We start from the raw sequence: 21060 nt of genomic DNA, 5'->3' as shown, positions 1-21060 counted from the left end.
TATAGCGCACGCGGCCTCATAGGGGACTCCACGAGAAGCTTGTGCCATTCACGAAAACTGCAAAGGTTAGAAGGCCTGTTGGAATGCATTCGCTGTCACAACATGAAATAATTGCAACATTTTAAGAAGAGAACAGCGTCAAAATGACGTTGGCTACACTTCCATTCTGTTCTCAACAAATCCTTCTCCGGCGAACGACGAGTAGTCATCTGCATATGTGAACTCAAAAGTAACGAAATAGTCTTGGAACATCTTACCAATTCGTTATACAAATCCATGAATTAAGCCAAAGGAACATTAGCCTCCGATAACTGCACGGAACAACCTTCACTTTTGCCATGCATTGAAAAAATGACGAATTATAAATCGCAATGTTTCGGCAAAATTGAATACACAGGTTTTCCCACAAAACTTGAGCCATGTTTTAAAAATGAAAGCAACTAAGGACAAGAATGAAACCGCGTGCACAATATTGGCACTAGCCTAGAGTCAGCCGTCGCCGTGGCTGAGTGGATATGACGCTCGGCTGCTGGCCCGAAAGGCGAGGTTTCGATCCCGGCCGCGGCGGTCGAATTTCGATGGAGGCGAAATTCTAGAGGCCCGTGTACTGTGCGACGTCAGTGCACGTTAATGAACCCCAGGTGGTCGAAATACCCGGATCCCTTCCCTACGGCGTCTCTCATAGCCTGAGTCGCTTTGGGACGTTAAACCCCCATAAACCATAAACCAAACTAGCTTGAAGTCACTCAGTATACTTTGAAGCGAAAAGCTTCAATACGCTAGTCAACACCGCGCTTCGCGCGAGCCGGCGTATGTCGGAGCACGAGTAACGTCACGCACGACGCATTTCTCTCTCTCGCTCCCTAGTCACTACTGCGCATGCGCCACTCGTAGCTCCGATCGACAGGTGTTCCGCCGCTGCGCATCGGCGGGCCTTTCCTCAACATCCAACTCTCTATTTTCAGTTCTCTCTTTCTTCTTTCCCTCCCGCCTTTATCCCTTCCCTTACGCCACCGTTCGGGTGTCTACCGAGATATGTGAGACGGTTACTGTGACATTTCCTTTCCTCAAAAACCAAACAAAACAAGTGAGCCGACGGCCTTCATAGAGTGCATTGGCGTTGAGCCCTTTGCAAAGGCCGTTAATTTTCACAAAAGAAAAGGCGCACAACCGGCTCCGTGGGTCAGTGGAGACCTCAATCTCGCTTTCATGTGCGTGGTGTTGGTGTCCAACTGCTAAAGCCTGCTTTGACTGCGTTCCGCACACTGGATAGGCAGCGAGCCCTGCCTGCCATCCAGGGAGGTGGGATGCAGTTAATGGTTGATCGCGAGAGATGGATCACCAAATGAAAGCTGCGGCCTAGCTATTGCTGCAGTGCAGCATGCCAGCCACAACGCTGTCAGCGCTAATGCATTGAGGCAACATCTTTCTCTCACCATCGCCACATGTATAAAAGCACGAATGAGGCCTCCTCATATCCAGGGAGCCAGTTATGCGCCCTTCCTTTGGTCAAAGCCATCGCCATCTAGAACGTTGTCAACGCCAATGAACACAGTGAATTCCACCATCTTTCGCTTTGTATATTATGGAATAGCTGAGCTAATCCACATTTATCTTTTTTAGTTTTTAAGTTATATTTATTGCCCCAGGGCATCAATGATGGGTGAAGGTGTGATGATTGATGTAGTAGAGGTTAAATTAATTTAAAAAGGTTAGCTGATTTGATGAAGTCCAGTAGAAAACGATGGTACGGTCCCTGCGTCCAGGCAATGTATGAAGCAGGGTTGCTTGGTGAAAGACCTGCTGCCATCAGGTGCCGGATCCTTGTATAGGCTTGAGAGCTGGGCAGTCCCACAGTAAGGAATGAATGTCGGCCTCAATGTCCTCATGTTTACATATTGGACACCCTGGCCGAGGAAACAATTTTCGGTACTGAGGCCACTTCCGAGTGAAGGCTGGTGCGAGGGCAACCCCGACCCGGATCCTCCTAAGCGAAACTTCCTCTGCACAGGTAAGACCGCGGGGAGGGGGGGGGGGGGGTTAACGCACACGGAGAGATGAGAGCACGTGTGCGGCGCCGGAGGAGTTCCTTTCTTGATGAAAGGAGGGTAAAACTGTCAAAATGAAGGAGCCTAGGCGGTGATAAGTTCGTATTCGCAAGGCGGGTCGCTAAATCTGCCTGGCTTTGATAGGTCAGCAGATCCCGTGGGAGCCACTCAATACGTACTGGCTGCGGTATGCGTGCCGCGAGCCGGTGGATGTCCTGACATATCGTTGGAAAGCGGCTAACACGTCGTAGCAACCGGACAACTTGAAGGGCGTCAGCGCGGATGAAAACGCGGGCCGCAGGGAGCATAGTTATGTCGGCCACGGAGCAGAGTGCTCCTTGAACTGCAACGAGCTCAGCACATAAGCACGAACGCGTTTCCGTCAGGGCATGTCTGCACGGGCAGTAGATAGCTGATGTTGATTTGCAGTCTTGTATGCTTGCGTCTACATAGACAACAATGCATCCTTCAGGCAGGCAAGCATCTTCCTCATATTTCTGGCAAAGCAACGAGGCCGAATAAGCAGATGTTGGCCGGCGATTATCTGTTGGCTTGTTGTCGCTGAGCTGTACAAACTTCCATGGGGGAAGAACTGGAGTTGGCGGCTGAAGAATGGAATGTGACGTTGCATAAGTCCTCAGGGCATGCGAGGAGTGCGACCGACTGGACTTAAGGCTGCGCGCTTCACGCAGCCTTAAGGTCAGTCTATCCCTTACTTCATTTTATTTTTTCCTTAACTAATTCATTAGCTTTCTTTAATTCATCAACGTTTTAAGTATTCGCTGCAGATCCCTTGTGTGATACGCAAAGTTCTAGAGCACCTTCAGAAAGCTTTAAAAAAATTGTTTCCTACACGATATGTCTCACGTGGTACTTTTTTCCGCGTTATAAAGGAAGACCGCGGAATATGAAACATACCACGTGACCGGGCGCTTGTGCTGAAGTCTGAATTGTGCACGAACGTACGCAATTCAGACTTTTGGAGAGAGCAATGGAGGCAACATCGGCAAGCATAACGGTCCGCTACCGTCGCCGCCTCCTGCAGGTTTGCCTCACTGTCTCCAAGGGAGCCCTGCATGGCCAACATTGAGATGTCATTGGCATACAGAGCATGCTGCACACTGGCGACAGCGCCCAGCTGTGCCGGTAGGTGCATGATAGCCAAATAGAATAACAGGTAAGAGAGCACCGCGCCCTGTGGTGTACCCCTGGCTCCTAAATTAAAAGGACCATGTTCATTATCCTGGATTCGAATGCAAGATTGTCTGCGGGTGAAAAATTGCCGCATGTATTGAAATTATTTTTTTCGGGGGGAGTTAAATGGCACATATCGCTGGACACCTGACTCGCGCCGTAAGGAAAGAGATAAAGCAGGGAGTGACTGATGAAAGAGGTTCCGTCGTGGAGGGCTTCGGACTAATTTCGAGCACATGCGGATCTTTAATGTGCACTGACATCGCACAGCACATGGGCGCCTTAGCGTTTTACCTCCATAAAGACGCAGCCGGTGCGGTCGGGTTCGAGACCGGGAACTCCGGATCAGTAGCCGAGTACACTAACCCCTGAGCCACCGCGGCGTGTCGTATATCTAGAAGTTGAGACTCCCGGATGTCATTTACTCTTATGTTTAGGGTTTGGAAACACCCCTGTTTGCAATTTCCTCCACATGATTTCCTCTTCCCTGCTGGGCTGTTTATCTGCTGCTGGATAGGCCTTACGACGATCAAGCTTATAATACAACCCAAGTAGCACAAAGTGGGCTGAGAATTGGGGCCCCTTGTCGGCCCCTAGTGGGCATCCCATATGGGACCTATGTGGGATTTACAACTTGTGCCCACTTGGGTTGCCCTATAGGAGCCAGAAGAGAACCAGCTTGGGCAGCCCATTTAGCTTGCCCCAGAAAAACCACATCTGGCCCAACGTGGGCAGCCCATTTCAATGCCCTGGTGGGGCCCTTGTTGGGCAGCCCACTTTCAATACCCTGGTGGGGCCCTTGTTGGGCCCGAGTGGGCAGCCCATTTGTAAAGCCCTGGTGGGGCCCTTGTTGGGCCCGAGTGGGCAGCCCACGTTCAATGCCCTGGTGGGGCCCTTGTTGGGCCCGAGTGAGCAGCCCATTTTCAATGCCCTGGCCGTTGTTTAGCCCGACTGGGCAGTTCATTTTCAATGCCCTGGTGGGGCCCTTGTTGGGCCCGAGTGGACGGCCATCCTTGGTTGCCGAGATGAAGCCCAGTCTGGGCCCAAATGGGCTGCCCAATTTGGCCCAGACCAGCCTTTATAAGGGCAACCAAACTGGGCTGCCCTGATGAAGTCCAGTTTGGGCCAAGTGGGCAACTCATTTCAGCTCTGCAAAATACAGGCTGCACACACATTCTTCATGCATAAACAGGGCAAATTATAGAAAATCCGATGTATTCACCGCAACATCTTATGCAGATGCACCAATATCTTAAGCTTTTCTGCCTTTAACATGGCCAGAGTCAGACTCTGGCATGGCAGTGCAAAACTGAAGTATGATATATCAAACTCAAATTTGTTCTGTTGCATGTTTTATTGCATTATTTCACAAAAGCTCCATCTGTGGTCAGGGTGGAGTGCCCGCGTCACGTTCATCCTGGCCTTCCGCCCACTGTTCCGGTCCCTGGCGCCACACAAAAAGCTTGTAATATAGGAGTTGATGCGGGCCACATCTGCATCAGGTACCCTCCGCTCCACAGCAGCTGTAATCAGACAGGTAATTATAAACTCCGCAAAACATGAATGTGCAAAACATGAATTCTCAGCTATGTGTCCAAACTTTGTAATAACATAGAGAAGACTGCAGCAAAACACATTAACTGTATTTGCATTAACCACAAAAGTAGGCACGAAATTTGTGCAAATCTGTAAAGATGTGGAAGCTGTACAAACCAAATTGAAGAGCACAGTGTTGCAAGCGACTCACAAATTAGACTGTTTTCTGAGAAAGCAAACGAAAAGGAAAAAACTACAGCATGCTCTATTCAAAATAACGGCAAATTAATTACACTACACTTTTTCGTTAAGTAAACCGAATAAAACACATTTGACCAGCTATTTGTAGTTTCCCAATTATTGGCACATCTTTGTAAGCATGACAATAAATTTCAGCAAACACTGATAAACAATGAGCAGAAATCAGTGAATAAAAATTGCTACTCGCAAACATGTACTTTTATGTTAAAACCTGTGTTTCATACCTTTTATTTCGAACAAGAATATTCAGCTAGTGTCGCATATCATCTATATTATATGTATCTGTTTTTAATAAGCCAGTGAAAGAATGTAATTACAGTTTCCTGCAATAGTTTCACTTTATCTAGAGAAAACTGCTGTTAGCCTGTTTGAATAAGTAATGCATGCTAATCCCAAAAAAATTCATCCCACTGAAAACAGCCTTTCTAAGCTAAAAATAGCCATAAATAAAAATACAGGTGCACAGCTGCTCACTAATTACAGAGCTGAAATCAGTACTAACCAATTTTTAGCACATATTCCAGATGCTATATTACAGTGCAACTTGAAGATGGTGACCATGGGATCTTTTTTATTGTAAACATCATAAATTTGGATCAAGGGGTGGAAAAACTATAAATTTAAATTCGATATTTCTGCATTCAAAGTATTTTTCCGTCTGACAGGCATGAGCATACCAAAGAGTCCCACAAATTGTTTTTACTGTTAACAAAAAAAAACAATGTCCCTAATGGGACTGCTTTTGCACGCCAATTTAATGCAGGATTGTATACTACAGTAATTACTAATAAAATATGAGGCTCAATGAATGTGATATTCTAGATTCTCAAGCGGCTGCTCATCACGCATCCACAAGAGTATTCACCCATACGACATCTTGGAACTAGACAATGTTATAAGTACTTTGCTATTAGCAGTTTCCACAGACCCAAAGCCATACAGTGGCAGTGCACAGGCAATCAGTGAGTCTAGAACATTTACTCTGATGAATAAGTAGTTAGCAGCCCATTCGTACATTCTCAGGCATCCAAGGTGGTACTAAATATGGAAAGGGGTACCTTTCACATCAACATTAGGCATGCAAGTGACAAGTTGAGTGCCGCTGCACAATTTGTCTGGTGCCAGCATCGCATAGCACGGAAAGTTTCTAGGAGGTAGTGTAATACTGACAGGGTTTTCATTAATAATGTGGCCTCCCACAGATTACCTCAATCTACGGTACTTACTGGAATGTGACGTGAGTTTTTTTACCGAAAGTAGAAGGGTAATGTCACCCACCCCCCGCGTTACCATCGAATACTAGGTTTAAAAACGCTATGAAGAGCACCAAACACACGTGTGCGTTGATCGTACTGCTAATTCGAAATCACGCACTCCAACTCGCCGGTAAACCAGTACACGAACCACAGGTCACAACTACTAGGACAAAGCGGCAACCTAATCGCAAACGCAAAAAAATGACGCCAGTGAGAACAAGCCAACAAGAGTCGACGCCAGATAGTCACTGGCGCGATGAGAGGGCGCCACCTCTTGACGAATGCTCGCAACCTGTAGCGAGGTTGTGTGGCCTCTGCGACCGCAAAATTAGGAGCCATCTCGGAGGCACAGAGCGCTCGCAATCGCCGCCAAGATGCCAGCATATGAGCGAGAGATCCCACCGCCATCTGTCTGTTAATCCTTGGAACTGATGCAAAACCGTGGCCACGTGACTAACAGGCAGCAGGGCATGGAGCAGCGCGCTATGTTCGCTCTTTCTCGTGTTTGGTTGGTTTGGTTTATAGGGGTTTAACATCCCAAAGCAACTCAGGCAATGAGAGACGCCGTAGTGAAGGGCTCCGGAAATATCGATCACCTGGGGTTCTTTAACGTGCACTGACATCGCACACTGCACGGGCCTCTAGAATTTCGCCTCCATCGAAATTCTACCGCCGCGGCCGGGATCGAACCCGCGTCTTTCAGGCCAGCAGCCGAGCGTCATAACCACTCAGCCACCGCGGCGGCTCTTTCTCGTGTTTGGTGCCAGTGCGTATAGTTGTGTGTCCCGTGCTTCGAGTCTTAGGCCCATCCCTATCAAACGGTCGAGTTGTCTTCAAGCGAAATGGCGTGCTCACGCGCTCAGCATACAGCTGGCTTCAAGCGCAACGCTATTCTTCTTGCTGTGAAAGTGGGAAATTCAGCGGCTGCAAGATGTCTGGACGTCAACGAACCGACGAGCAGAGATAGAGGAAACATCGCGAGGAATTTTTTAATTGCAACAGCCTGTGAAAAGGCTTTCGGGGGCCCAAGAAAGGCCGCTTCCCGGATTTGGAGCGTCGCCTTGCAGAGTACATTAGCGAGCAACGTTCCTGACTACTTGGAGTAAGCATTGAAATGCTTCAGTGCAAAGCACAGGAGCTTGCGCGGGAGACGGGTTTTACCCAAAACCAGTTAAGGCATCACGAGACTGGGTGCAGAATTTTATGCGAAGGGCCGGGTTCTCCCTTCGACGCACGACTTCTATTTGCCAGAAGCTGTCCGAGGACTTCGAACCAAAACTTCGAGAGTTCCAGAGGTACGTCATCGATCTTCGTCGCTCTACCAACATGCCACTTGGAAATATCGGCAATGCCAACCAGACCCCCGTGTATCTGGACATGCCTGTGTCCGGAACAGTGCACAAGTCTGGTGAGCATGAAGTTCGCCTTAGAAGCACAGGCAACGAAAAAAATCAGATTACCGTTATGCGGGCATGTTTGGCTGACGGCCGCAAGCTCCCTACATTCATTATTTTTGGATGGAAGACGATTCCGAAGGAAACTTTCCCGAAAGACGTTATCGTGCGCTTTCACGAAAAAGGTTGGGTGGACTCGAATCTTGTCATAGATTGGATTCAAAGCATGTGGGACCGAAGGCCAGGCGCATTGCTGCATCTGGAAGCAATATTGGATCTGGACTCTTTCCGAGGTCACCAGACAACCGGCGTCAAACAAAAGCTGCAGCGCGACCGAACGCATCTCGTTGTTATGCCGGGTGGCATGACCTCCATTCTCCAGCACACACACACACGTGTGTGTGTGTGTGTGTGTGTGTGTGTGTGTGTGTGTGTGTGTGTGTGTGTGTGTGTGTGTGTGTGTGTGTGTGTGTGTGTGTGTGTGTGTGTGTATGTGTGTGTGTGTGTGTGTGTGTGTGTGTGTGTGTGTGTGTGTGTGTGTGTGTGTTGTGTTCTCTTCTTGTGCCGCTTTTAGCGCCTTCCTTCGCATAACACCTGCAGATAGGCTGAAATGCCCAAGCGCGTCTTCCATTGCCCACTGGGTTTAAGCAGCCTGGTACGGGCGGCCTGATTATTTGGACTACCGCGCATTTAAGAAATGCTCAATTTCAAATGCTCTAGACGGAAGCGAGGAAGACGTGCTGTGGGAGGCAGCTAGTGACAAAGAAGAGTCAAGCTGTGATCATGAAAGTGACGGCGACAACTGCCGTGAGGATGAGGGTGTATAGGAATGCCTGCTTGGCTTGTATTTCAACAGTTATCTTTGACCCTCACAACTGTGCTATGTCGGTTCCTCGCGTCACATTCGGGTTCTTTCGGTTTTTTTGTCGCACACCCGAAGTCACGTTACAATCGTAGTTTTTTTTCCCTTTTCGCACCCGAAATGTGACCCTCGCGTTACATTCGAGTAAATACGGTAGAATGCTGCTTCGTCCGATGGTTTGCTCGTAATCAGGTTCATTATTGTCATCACGCTAAGAGGAACCTTTGTTTTTCACACGACATCTGACCGGCTTACCTCGAGCAGAAAAGGAAGGAGGAAACAACTGAAACGTTATAAGAAACTTTCAAAGCCAATAAATAGAGGTAGCTGTACCAATACATGGCCTGATCCTAAAACTGGCTAGCTAGAAGAGGGCTGGGCAAATGCTAGACAATATTAGCTAACAAATGTCACTGTCAAAATTCTTGTGTGCGACTATCTCAACTGCTGTTTGCATTTTGCAGGTTTTTTTTGCCAATTTACTTTTCTGGCCTATAACTTAAGGGCGTCCATTTGGAATCGAAGGTGGCCTAGATGTGAGTAACCGTAGATAATAAAGAGCCCAAACATAAGCTAAACGGTCGCAAAAGGGGGTTTGAGAAAGCGTGAATCAAATATGTGCATTATGTAGTGGAAACGCCACTGAGCGTGCTTGTCACGCACAAGTCCTCGAGAGCAAGCTGGTAACTTGCAAGACATTTCCGAAAATTCGCTCTCTTGCGCCGCAACCCACATCACCAGGCGTTCACCCGAGAGTGCGCGCATTGCATTGGCTAGCGCAAATGACGTCATGGTGCAGAGTGCTATCACTGGTTCGCGAGCAATACAAAGAAAACGGACGAGTGCTTGCCCGGCCTCGAAGGTGACTGCAGCACCTCCCCCTTTGTATTCCCTCCTGTCTGTAGCTGTGACGGCTGGTGTAGGAGTTGAGACATAAATCATGAAGGCAGTTTTTAATTGCCAATATCTCTGCTTTACATTAGCTATACTGAAATTTTTGCAGGAGGCTGATAGGCAATTCAATATCTACCAGTTTCATCAACTTTTCTTACTCTCGTTGCCCCCCCCCCCCCCCCGATTTCAGTGCCTTTTTAAGGCTCGAACAAGAATGCCACAATTTGTGGTTTGGTTTTGTTCACATGATAATCATTTCCTGATAACGAAACAAGCTTGTAAATTCAGCAGATCATTAAGCTATGATAATTAGGATTTACTGTTTTACAGCAATTCTCAAGAAAAACAAACTAAAAATTAAAATCCAGTAATAATCGAATTGATACAGGCTAAGCGGCGACCGCGATGCAAACTGTGTGCGGCCACGTGCGGCTAAAGGTAATCAAGGGACCTTACGTGCGGCTGCTGTTGATATCAGCAGCGGTGCCGCGTTGTGGCTCCGGAAGTTGCGTCCCCCTTCTGCCTCCTGCGCTTCCACTCTAAAAACTCGCAGACCATTCGGCTTGACTAGTCTCGCTATGCGCTCAGAGCAAGAGCGGCTCCCACTCTGCCAGATCCTAACCGGATCGAGGGAGCGACCAGGAGAAGACACCATTACTAAAGTCCATAACTTAACTTTTTTCTAAAGTTCTGTGATTAGGGAAGAAAAAAAACTGAAAAAGAATGATCTGAGTTTCTCGAAAGCTCATCTCTTTTCTTACCTGCATATCCCAACACCCTACAAGGGCATCGCTGCCAGTCCAGTAGTGGCTCTACCCTTTTCCTCGCCATCTGCTCAATGGCAGCCTCTAGTGCCTTGAGGTGGCCACAAGCACCTTTGCCTTGACTTCGTCAGCCAGCTAGTCGGCACTGCACCGACTGAATCCATTTCTTTCGCGAACGCTACCACGCAGAAAAGGTACTGCGGCTTTGGCCTCTTCCTTTTTCTGAAACGCAATTATGAAAGGTAAAGCGACAAATATGTATAGCAAGCTAATGCTTGAATCATTCCACACTGCTTTTGTCGACAGTCGTAAAAGTTTTACACGCGTCAGGCGTATTCACACTCGCTAAAAAATTTACGTTTCCGACAGGAATACTACGGTCCAGCATGACTATTCGCCTAAAAAATACCAGTTATGGAGGCTTAACGTCCCAAAGCGACTCAGGCTATGAGGGACGCCGTAGTGAAGGGTTCCGGAAATTTCGACCACGTGGGGTTCTTTAACGTGCACTGACATTGCACAGTACACGGGCCTCTAGAATTTCGGCTCCATCGAAATTGAGCCGCGACGGCCGGGATCGAACCCACGTCTTTCGTGTCAGCAGCGGAGCGCCATAACCACTGAGCCACCGCGGCGGGTTTCTCAGTTAGAAAAACGCAGAAGCTATACTGCCAACATGAAAACATTGCTTGCATTACTAGCAAACCATGTAAGACGCCTAAGTAGCCGCTTAACATTTTAAGTGGACCCCACAGCGATCCTGGACCAACGTCGTGAATGTCGTTCCAAAGACCTCTAACTGCTCAGACGTCAGTTATCGTTGCTGTCGACAAATCTAGAAAACGGCCAACCGCTTCAAAGCAAAACGCGGCACTACGGTTGAAATATACCGCGTTGTCAGAGCCCGCGGTTGACAGCAAGGCGGTGGTCACATGTTAGGATTGTCAGCATGCAAACAACGCTAGTCAAAATGCACCCGAGAAGTGCAAGAGAGATTTATGTTTAACTGCAAATTGCACACAAGGTGATAGTTTAACCACGTGAGCTTATGTATAATTACAAATTGCACACAAGCTGATAGTTTAACCACGCGAGCCAGGCACCCGAGCGCACCGGTGCGGCTCCATTGCAGCCTTTGCATACATACATATGCGTGTTGTCCAATTTCCATGTGTAGGATCCAAAGTGGCTACTGAAAACCAGCGCTAGTACTGACAAAAATTTACTTACCTATCTTGGAGAGCAGTCTTCGACAAAACGGATGATAAATCTGACAAAGCTGGTGCTTCACGCTGGACTGCACGCACTGCACGCACCTATACAAGCTCCAACACGGGCACGGCGAGCACACGGGGAAGAAATTTCAAATACGAGCTGTGTTTTTACGTGTCACTGCGCTTGGTAGTCCGGGCCGGAAGTTCCTGTTTGGTTCCTTACCGCTGGACACTGAAGACCAAACTGTTGTCAGCACAATTCCTTAAGCATGTACAGTTTTTCACCAGTGTTTTAATTTATCGGCATAAAGCGACGCAAAATGTTCTGTACAAATTTCTCAGCTAGGTATTTATCCCCGTCATTATTCGGATTATATTCTACCACGGAATGACATTGCGCTTCGGTCTTCCAACCTTGTGGATGTGGATAGGTGATATGTCTGTTTTTTTAAAACAGAGCGCCCCGCCGCGGTGGCTCAGTGGTTAGGGCGCTCGACTACTGATCCGGACTTCCCGCGTTCGAACCCGACCGCGGCGGCTGCGTTTTTATGGAGGAAAAACGCTAAGGCGCCCGTGTGCTGTGCGATGTCAGTGCACGTTAAAGATCCCCAGGTGGTCGAAATTATTCCGGAGCCCTCCACTACAGACCTCTTTGTTCCTCTCTTCTTTCACTCCCTCCTTTATCCCTTCCCTTACGGCGCGGTTCAGGTGTCCAACGATATATGAGACAGATTCTGCGCCATTTCCTTTCCACCAAAAACCAATTATTATTATTATTATTAAAACAGAGCAGTCGCTGGCCCCACCATGACTACACTGTACCATGAACATTCTCTGAAACCATTTTTAATGCTTTCTTTTTTAATCTGGATAAACATTCTCATGTAATTATATAATAATATTAGTTATTTGCTGGCGTCGAAGATTTCTTGACCTGGTAGTGGTGGCTTATCAAAGCAACACCAAATAGAATGAAATAATGTGGCTGGCTGCGGCATTGAGTGCAGACTCCAAATTTTGGCTGCATATTTTCTTCTTGTTAGTGATGCGCAAGACATTTTAGCGATGTAGTAAATCACAACAACGAAGGCGTGTTTACACCGCAATCTTTTCATTCCTAGCATCACCAGTACTGAACTTGGACGATGTACACTTTTTGTCACCACTCCGCTGTTGAAACCGAAACATATGAATGGCGAATGCCAAATGGTGATCAGTGTATAGTAATTTGCTTTACGCATCACTTCAAAGAATAAAACACGCAATTAAAAGCTATCTATCTATAATCACCATCAGCCAGACTACACCTACTGCAAAGGCCTCTCCCGTGCCTCTCCAATTAACCCGGTCCTTTTGCGGCTGCGCCCACCCTATTCTTGCAAATTTCTTAACCTCATCCGCCCACCTAACCTTCTGCCGCCCCCTGTTACGCTTACTTTCTCTTGGAATCCACTCCGTTACCCTTAAAGGCCAGCGGTTATCTTCCCTGCGCATTACATGCCCTGCCCAAGCCCATTTCTTCCTCTCGAATTCGACAAGGATATCATTAACCTGCGTTTGTTCCCTCACCTACTCTTCCGCTTCCGGTCTCATAACATTAGAGCTATCATTTTTACATATTTCGAACAAATATATCCAGCAGAAGGACGCAGACAGACACACAGCACGACGCTGGGTCGGCCCTTGCGCCTCTGTGCGATTTTTTTTTCTTGCCTTTAATAAAAGCTCGCTATATATTCCTTTAAACACACAAGCTACTGCCTATAGTGTACTACCAGGGTCAGGGAAAGAACGAGAAATAGACCAGTGATACGAAAACTGCTTTTTTCATGAAAGGAAAGCGCAGTATCTGTCTCAATTCTACGTGGACACTTCAACCGCGATGTAAGGGAAGAGAGGAAGGTGGGAGTGAGAGAGGCGCCGTAGTGGAGGGCTCTGGAATAATTTCGACCACCTGCGGACGTTCATCATGCACTGAATCCGTTTTGTGTTTCGCCTTCATCGAAACACAACCGCCGCGGTCGGGCTGGATGGAACCTGGGTACTCTGGTCAGTAGCCCACAGCGTCAGCCACCGCGGCGGTGCAAGTATAGACCCAGACCTGCGGTGCAAGAACACCAGACCCTATAGTGATACTGATCTTGCTGGCATCGACATTCAAAGCGTCTCAATAGAATATATGTTCAGTCATATCTTCCTGGGTATATTTTTTTTCATATATCTGCGCGCTCAGAAGGTACCTTAGTTCCAATCAAACAATAAGTACTTACTTTCAAATCGTTATCTCTTGCTATAGCTTCGCGACCGTGGAGCCGAGCACAACCTACGGTAGTCGGCTGCATATATGCATAAAAAGGCGACACCATGCCTCTAAGAGTTCGCGCCTGAGGCCATGTTGCAGATATTGCAAGTTGCACAAAAGTGACCACAATGTGCATTCGGTCTTTGGAAAGAAGAATAAAAGGCAGTGAATTAGCTGTATATAGCCAACCATTCTTGTGCTATAAATGTTCAACAATATATGACAGTCGAGGTTCAGTGCATGCATTCGTAGGATGAACGAATATTGTGCACAAAACTGCCTTAACGTGGGAGAAACCCAGATAATCACAAAACACAGTCCTATGTGTAAACTCTCGTCTTGTTGTTTTGAGTTAAAAAATTTCGTAACAGTCGAGGTGGAAATGCAAAAAATATTTTCGTGTGCATGTTAATTGTCTGTACACATTAATCTTGAGAAGACGTTCAGTAATCACCGAGCGCCGTGTAGAAAAGTGAGAATAGACGGTTTCCAGCATCCAAATACCGACTGTCCATCCACATTCAAGGATCTTCCGACCTCATGTCGGGGATGGGCCAATGAAATTCAAGTTGTCCAAGTTGGCAGCAGCAACATAGGTATATTGTGACGCATCAAAGGGGACAGGCAGCCGTTCCCCAAAACGCTCCCTCTTTAATCACCTCGTCTTCGTCGTCTTGCTTCGCTCCTGCATGTCGATCCTCTTTCTCTCCTTTGCGGCTCCTCTACGAAAATTCACGGCGAACTGAAGTGCGCGAGGCGAAAGCCATTCTGCACCCACTTTGGCTAATTATTGACTAATTGCTAATTAATAAGTGCTTGTTGGGCAGCACGGCTACAAATTCAGAAACCCTAAGGGGGACGTTAACGATCGTTTCTTTTAAATTTTTCATTTGTTGTTTTTATTTTTATTTCTTTAACTTATTTTTATTTTTTGATTTTTCTTCAAGTTCTTTGTGTATGTCTATTTTTAATCAGTTACTAATTAATAACTAATTAAGAAGTAGGCTGACCACTAATTGATGGCTAATTACTAACCGCCCATTACTTAGTAATTGCAAAGAGTATGAATTATAGCAATTATGCTATTGATAACGTCATAGTGTGACAGAATTCGCGGACGGAGAAACGGACGGACAACGATGAGTTATTAAAGGCTTTCGCCTTAAAAAAATTACAGGAATGCACCTCAGTATGTTTAAGAGCGGAAATGCGAAGGCCTTTCCTTTTCCTTTCTCCCTGAATTTTTCATTTTTTAATTTGTTTTCTTTATTATTATAAATTTTGTCGGTTTAAGATTTATTTATTTCTATTACTTTTCCTGTTCATTGTTATAGTTTTATTTTATTGTTATTATGTTCATTTTCTTTTTATGCTTGATAAGCCTGTTCACGCGTTTACATCGTTTTTGATCCAAGCAGTCATAGAAAACGTGCTTCAAACACAAAACTTAAATACCTAAAGAGCTGCACTCAAACTTAGCATTGCCGAGTACCGTAATCGTCGGTCAGTTCCTGGCCGCCAGAAAACGTCATGAAGGGGCTTTAAGCCCATGTATGACTGAAGAACTTTAGGTAGCCTATAATTTGCGATCTACTTATTGAGCCTGATCTGAATTTTGCTCATTAATTGTGAGCATAAACAATGCACGTTTCGTCTGGCGCCCAGCACTGTGGATATTTGCTAGCTTGCTCGTCTAGTAACTCAGTTACAGTCGTGGTGGAAGAAAATAATTTAGTAGAAGTAGCTCCATTAAATTAATGAAAGTGATCCCTCAAATCCTCTGATGAGAGGTCATCATGTTTGACGAAAACATTCCAAAAGCTGAATTTAAGTTTCCCGCTTTAACTTCGCTTCCCAGGTACCTCAGTCCACCCACACGTACTTCCGCCACTTCCGCTTCTACCACTTTTCTTTTTTTGCGCAAGCCGATGACCGCTCAGCCGGCTGAGCAGAACAGCCGATCGACTCACCTACCTTCGAAGAGCTCCAGCTCGTTGCGGCGCACTCCGGTTGAGTCTTCTCGATCGCACTCGTTCTCATTTGGAATGGCCAGTAAGTGGCAGAAATACCAGCGGCTGAACAGGGAGGTCAGCCAATTTTTACCGCGACATTTCCTCCCCCACCGAGGGCGACCTTGGGCCTTCCACGACGGCACGCGAAAAAAGCGAAATCAATGCTGACAATGCGGACACACGCAGAGGCCCGAAGAATGCTCTGAAGCATCCGCAGGACGAATTGCGTTTCTGAATGCTCTCACTTGCCAGCCGATTCTGATGAAAGTGCCAAATATTTGTGTTCGTCCGAGGAGAATCCGTCTACCGCGCAAGAAAGCACAGAAGCAAGCACCTCAACGACAGAAGCTGCACGAGAGATAGCGGACATAGCTCAGAAGCATTCACTCACCCATTCGGCAGTCAATGACCTCTGTCTGTTTTTGCGTCGCCTTGTCCGTCCGCTACGTCGTGACGCTCGCAAGTTACTGACGACTGAGCGAAAAGCTGATCTCACCGAAAAACAGCGCGCTTACACGGGACACGAGAAAGGAGACACGCACACACACAGCGCTGATTTACAACTGCAGGTTTTATTGCATTGCTCACAATAAATGCTAGAAACAAAAAAAAATAGTGGAAGGCGAGGAAGAACTCCTTCAGTCGCATCAAGTCGTCATAGTTATTCAAGATATTGAATCTCTTTTCTTGTCAATGCCATCGATGGTATGCTAACGCATGACGCGGCTTTTTTATCTATGATGAAAGCTTCATACAGCTCGCGCTTGTGCTGGTGATTATATCGCCTCAAAATCTGGCTTCCTCCAAAGTTAGGTGTGCAGTGACAGCCAGACACGTGTTTTGCCAGCGTGCTGCCGTATCCCGTGCAGATGTTAGTGGCGTGCTCTCGTAAACGGTCGTTTATGCAACGTCCACTTTGACCCACATAAGATGCACCGCATGACAGCGGGATCTCGTAATTTACCTCCGTGTCACAGGTGGTGAACATTTGTTCATGCTTCTTACTGCACCGCGCTGGTGTTGGGGCATCTTCGTTCACCAATCTGCAAAGCAAATTGAGCTTTCTGGGTGCAGTTAGAATCAGATCCACTCCAGCACGCCCTACTATCTTCTTCAACGAGTGGCTGATCCCGTGTAGATACGGCATAACAGCCCTCTTCGCTTTTTCATTCCGTGGCTTCTTGGGGTGACCAGATTGGAGCAGATCTTTCAGGAGCTTGAATCCGATCCCTGAAATGAGGGCATCCGGGAAGCCCGCTTCGCCTAGACGTTTCAGCTGGGACTCTGTGCTAGCTTGCTGACGGTGATGGCACGGTCTTTTGAGGGCATTCTTCAAGTCGGCCAAGGCTATTGCTCGTTTGACGAGCTTCGTATGCGAGGACGAGTATGGTAAAAGGCTTTTCTTGGACCTCGGAGCATAGCACCAGCACAGATGGTCCTCACTTGGAAACAACCGCAGGTCTAGGTACTGAAGTGGACCTTCATCAGGAAGTTAATTTGTCAATTCATATTCTCCTAAGTTTTCAGAAAATACCTTGAAAAGTGCCTCCACGTCCTTGCCTGGGTCCTGATCAGACGTTTTATAGACGATGAGGAAGTCGTCGACAAAACGAAAAACCCTTATTACGTTGCTGTAGAGCAACAATTCTTTTAGCCGATGATCCGCCTTTGCAAGCAGAAGATCGCTGAGTAGAGGTGCGACACAGGAGCCGATGCACACGCCTTGCCTCTGTACGAACAGTTCATTATTGAAGCTGATAAACGTCGACCTTAGGTAAAAGGCCATAGCTTCGAGGAACTTCTCTGTGCTGATTCCGAAGGCGTTCTGAAACCGTACGGTACCTGTTGTAGCGGCGGGTGCCGCCCAAGTACACGAACTGCTAGCAACCAAAACCATCCCGGTTTATTGCCACATACAGTCATATATATACACATAGCGACACTGGTGCCTCTGGCGGCTGGTGATCCCCGAACCGAAACCGGAACCACATATACAACATATTCCCTTCCTTATAAAAAAGACAGCTACATGGGTTAGTGCTTTAGTAGTGGTAGTACGTTAGTGCTCTTTTACAGAATTATATTTTCAGTAACAACAATGTGCTTGTCTTATGCACTTAATACAAACATATAAAACAAAAGGGGAAAACAATATACAACTCCATTTATGTCCATATTTCACAACGCCAGCAAACTCAACACTCGTGCAGATTGTGACACGTTCATGTTCACTGCAATACGTGTCTTTATGTACTTAGTGTCCATAGCGGTCTGGAGGTCGTCTATTTCTTGATGGCTGTACCCTACGCTGATGTCCCGATGCTTCTGAGAAACCACTGGCGGCAGGCGAAGTCTCTTCCGGCTCACAGCCGGTCACTGGTGACATAGGCGGCTGCATCGCAGCAGCCAGAGCTGAAGTTCCGGTTGGCGCTTCTGAAACGGGTCTCTCCAAGGTAGGCGGTGAGCTGCTTTCCCTAGCGGTGTCATTTGTATCACTCCTTTCCGCCCACCCACAGATAGATGCAGAAGCTCGTGGCATCCTTGACAACTTTGAAGCGTTCCACGTTTTTCCATCATCAAGTTGGAAGGACGATTGCCCCTGCTTTCTTATCACTTTTCTTGGGCGGCTAAAAGCCAGGTCACCTTTAAAAGCAGTTTGTCTGCGTACTCGTACAAGGATTGCTAATGTTTGCTAATGCTTCAATGTTTTCTCTAACCGCATCAAACAGAAAGGGGTGCAGTAGTGAGTAGTAAAGATCCTTTAAATCCATGGAAAAAACACTCACACCTTTTGGGCATGAGCCATGAAGGAAACCAGAGACTTCTTCAGGCTTCTTAACCTGGAACGGATCTTCCACGGCTAACAAAGACAGTGAGTCTTGTAGAAACGTGCCCATGGAGTGCTGCCTGGTGCCTTTTCCCGACACGATCACCCTGAAAGGCCAGTTTTCCTTATGTATCTTCACCGTGAAGAAAGCACTTAGGCACAGTCCTTTGTTTTTTCTCACTGCTGTACCCAGCTTTGTCAGGTTGAAGGCATCACAGAGATGCTGGGCTTCTTTCTTCACAGCTTGCGGCTTGACCATATTCAGCTTACGAAAGTTCTTCATGAAGGCTTCACTTGCCTTCTCGCCAAAGGTCGACGAAGGCAAAACTTCAAATCCTCCTTCTTTGTTCTCTACCAGAAGTCGAAGGTTCGCCTCTCGCAAGGACAATGCCACCTCATCAAACCGTACTGATGTTTCCTTCTTTGGTGCCTTTTTTAACACATCGACGCCCTCACTGATGCAGCTGCCCGCCTCTTCAGCGTGCGCTTTTACCGCACTCCTAACAAAGGAGAGAAGCTCGACTTTGTCAAGCCGAGGTTCGATGCAGAACTTTGGTCCTAACTCAAGGACACGAGAAGCTTGAACCGGTACTTGCGTGTTGCCAAAGGCGTGAACTGTCTGCCGAGGACGGCCTTGGCTATCTTTCTTGGGAATCGAGCCTAGAACCTTCTTCCAAAAGAAGTGCGCCAACTGTGATGCATTTCGAAAGGCTTGTTGATGGCGTGTCTCAGTTCCTCCCGGTGGGGCTTCGCGAAGTCAGGCTAGTCTTAGGCACTCCTTCAAGTACTTCAATTGGTGACAGGCCTCGGCGCGAAGAAGACGGCATAATCTGTCGCCATGCTTCCCTGACAGAGGTAAGGGACCCACTATGCAGCGAACTTCGTGCTGGACAAAGTGGCGTTTGATAGAAACTGAGTAGAAGCGTGCCTTGCACGTTGCTGCTACGACGAGAGAAATGCAGACAGAAGACTCAAGGAGAAACCACTTAAAAGAGGCGCCCGATGTATAAGAAATTAACTGCATTAATGACAGTTGCCGGGCCAGTTGGTACATGATCTCACCGAAAAACAGCGCGCTTACACGGGACACGAGAAAGGAGACACGCACACACACAGCGCTGACTTGCAACTGCAGGTTTTATTGCATTGATCACAATAAATACTTGAAAGGAAAAAACAAAAACAGTGGAAGGCGAGGAAGAATTCCTTCTGTCGCATCATGTCGTCATTGTTATTAAAGATATTAGAGAGTTTTAGTTTCACGTACGTAGAGGCCTCACGTACGTAGAGCTCTTACGGGTGACCAGTGCGCATCCGCAGAAAGCAAAGGGTATGCGCGAGTCTCACGTCCGTACGTGAGATTCGGTTTTTTACGTTGCGGTCTTTGCGTTGCTTGTGTACGTAGCGTTGACAAACATGACGGCGCCCTGCCCGCCGCTTCACAGCGATAACAGCTTCGTCGCTAATCCCTCGAGGCGATATCGTGTTCTAAACTGTTGTATTCGCCTTCGATTTGCCTATTCTTACCCTCGCATAAGGTTTCAAGCGACAAATGGCTTTCGTTTTTCAGACAGAAGGGCGATTTTTCAGCTGTTAAGCGTGACGAAGTAGCGTTGGTCGTCATCATAGTAACCGTCTCGCTATGAACGTCTTGGCTTAAAGACTTGTCTTGGATGATTTAGGCTACAACCAGTGTCTGTGTTTCTTAGTAGATGGCGCTAGGCGTAACGCGCTGCGTGTTTCGCGTACGTGTAACTATATGGTTTCAAACGACCTGCGTGCAGGCTACGCAGACTTCTCACGTTTGCGTACGTGAACCCTATACGTACGTGAAACTAAAACACTCTATTGAATCTCTTTTCTTGTCAATGCCATCGATGGTGTGCTAACGCATGACGCGGCTTTCCTATCTATGATGAAATCTTCATACAGCTCGCGCTTGTGCTGGTGATTATATCGCCTCAAAATCTCTCTTCATCCAAAGTTAGGTGTGCAGTGACAGCCAGACACAGCTTTTGCCAGCGTGCTGGCGTATCCCGTGCAGAATTTAGTGGCGTGCACTCGTACACGGTTGTTTATGCAACGTCCACTTTGACCCACATAAGATGCACAACATGACAGCGGGATCTCGTAAATTACTTCCGTGTCACAGGTGGTGAACATTTGTTCATGCTTAGTACTGCTCCGCGCTAGTTTTGGGGCATCTTCGTTCACCAATCTGCAAAGCAAATTGAGTTTTCTGTGTGCAGTTAGAATCAAATCCACTCCAGCACGCCCTACTATCTTCTTCAACGAGTGGCTGATCCCGTGTAGATACGGCATAACAGCCCTCTTCTCTTTTTCATTTCGTGGCTTCTTCGGGTGCCCAGATTGGCAGAGGTCTTTCAGGAGCTTGCATTCGATCCCTGAAATGAGGGCATCCGGGAAGCACGCTTCGCGTAGACGTTTCAGCTGGGACTTTGTGCTAGCTTACTGACGTTGATAGCACGGTCTTTT

This window comes from Amblyomma americanum, chromosome 2 (genome assembly GCF_052857255.1).
Source record: "Amblyomma americanum isolate KBUSLIRL-KWMA chromosome 2, ASM5285725v1, whole genome shotgun sequence".
Lineage (NCBI taxonomy): Eukaryota > Metazoa > Arthropoda > Arachnida > Ixodida > Ixodidae > Amblyomma > Amblyomma americanum.
The sequence above is the reverse complement of the archived record's forward strand: the minus strand, read 5'-3'. Positions refer to the sequence as shown.